The sequence below is a fragment of the Cebus imitator genome, unplaced genomic scaffold, assembly GCF_001604975.1.
Source record: "Cebus imitator isolate Cc_AM_T3 unplaced genomic scaffold, Cebus_imitator-1.0 Scaffold213, whole genome shotgun sequence".
In the NCBI taxonomy this organism is placed as follows: domain Eukaryota; kingdom Metazoa; phylum Chordata; class Mammalia; order Primates; family Cebidae; genus Cebus; species Cebus imitator.
In genome coordinates, this window is record NW_016107528.1 from 1,037,689 (window position 1) to 1,039,866 (window position 2,178).

The window sequence follows — 2,178 nt, forward strand, 5'->3', positions numbered from 1 at the left end:
AAAACATAAAAAAATAAAAAAAAAACCCGTCAAGAATCAAGAATCCTCTGGCTCAGGGAAGGCACTCAGGATACCAGCTGGCTCATTGCTCCTGCAGGACATAAAAGAGTGATTGCTTTTTTAAAAAAATTAGACTGGGGTCCCTGCCAGCCTAAATAACTGCAGTGCTTGACCAAGAGCCAAGCCTAGGAGGCTAAAGACAGAGTTCAAAGATTGCCCTTGTTTTAGACAAGATCATTTCTATTCGCCTTCAGAGAACATTTAGGTCCAACCCTGTCCAGGGATTTAGGCTTGCAGGCTTCTCAGATGCCAGTGTTTTCATGGAGCCTTCGTTCTGGGTACTTTGGTTTTTCTCCCACCCCCGTGGCAGAGGTGAATCCAGAAGGATCTTTCAAGCACCTCTAGGCAGGAAAACAGAGGAGTAGGCAATAGCCGCACCCCATTCATCTTCTTCTTTTCTTCTGAGTTCTCCATTTAATAGTATCAAATTGCCTCTCCCCTACCGCTCATAAGCCATTTCCATGTGTGTTATTACAGTGACCGGCCGGATGTGGGAAGAGAGGGACATCTCCCAGTACAGCCTGGCAAGCATTCTGTGGTTGATGGGGCAGCAAAGGTCCTTAGAGGTCCCCTTTCCCCACCCTTTCTCCTCCTGTGTTACCAATGGTCACAGCCCTGAGTAACAGCAGTGACTCAGTGGTTCAAACATCAAAGAGGCAATTGTCTGGAGCTGAAAGTGTGTCAGGGCCTTGGATATTTAGGCAAACACTGAGAGCAGTGAGGAGTGTGTGGAACTTGGCCTGGAGAAATCCCCCATGCAAAATGCGTGGATGGAACCCAACTCAGCCTCTCACTGACCTCTCTGCAACTGGGAGACGGAAAGAAAAGATGGCTGGAACACAGAGATCCCTGCTTCAGTCTCAGGGATCCCCCCTGACAGTTTCAGGTTGTCTCCACCAAGAGACACACCATCGACCAGCTCTGGCTAACATGTCTCCTCAGCCTCCAAGAGGGTAGATTCCTCCCTCATCAGCTCTACAACAAAGCCAATAACCACTCTAATGTTTTGCTGAGATTCTCCTTCACACTTACAGATGACAAGGAGCTTTTCTAGAAAAAAAAGAGGTTGTGATAAAAACTTTCTTCCCTTAGAATGCGAGGTGACGCAATGACTGAATCAATCGAACGATGCCTATCTGTTCATTCTCACGGTGTTCTGGTTATCTCCGTTCGTAATTCCAGTCCTAACTTCTTGCTCTAAGGCATACTGATAAAAATCATCTTTTAATAGAATCATTATTGACTTTGGCCATTGTATTAATCAGAAGTAGCAACTACTGCAATAGCTTTTATTTTATTTTATTTTTTTGAGATGGAGTCTTGCTCTTGTCTCCCAGGCTGAAGTGCCGTGGCGTGATCTTGGCTCACTGCAACCTCCACCTCCTGGGTTCAAGCAGTTCTCCTGCCTCAGCCTCCCGAGTAGCTGGGGCTAATTTGTGTGTTTTTTTAGTAAAGATGAGTTTTTACCATGTTGGCCAGGCTGATCTCGAACTCCTGACCTCAGGTGATCCACCCACCTCGGTCTCCCAAAGTGCTGAGATTTCAGGCATGAGCCACCACATGGCCTGTAATACTTTTAAAATCTTACTGGTTTAATACTAGACAGTTACTTCTTGAAAACGTTAAGTCCAATTGGTTGCTTTGCAACTGGACTCAGACGGCTTATGCTTAGTGTTTCCACCATCTTTAGGGGTCTCAGAGTCCTCTACTGGGTCTTCTGCATCTGACTTCCCAAGAGAGCTTGTGAACGACGCTGTCAGAGGTTTTAGGGAAGCCAGGCACATCACAGAGACTCACATTCAGATTCAGTCCATGCCAGATTGCTTTGAGCTCAGAAGTTGGAGACCAGCCTGTGCAACATGGCAAAACCTCATTTCTACAAAACATACAAAAATTAGCAGGTGTTGGTGGCTCGCGCCTGTAGTCCCAGCTACTCGGGAGACTGAAGTGGGAGAATCGCTTAAGCCCGGGAAAAGGAGGTTGCAGTGAACCCAGATCATGCCACTGCAACAACCCTGTCTCAAAAAAAAAAAAAACCTCAAAAGACAAAAACAACAAAAAAAGAATCAGCCTGTGCCTCGCCTCACTGTAAAGGGCTGGGAGATACAGTTCTGTCAT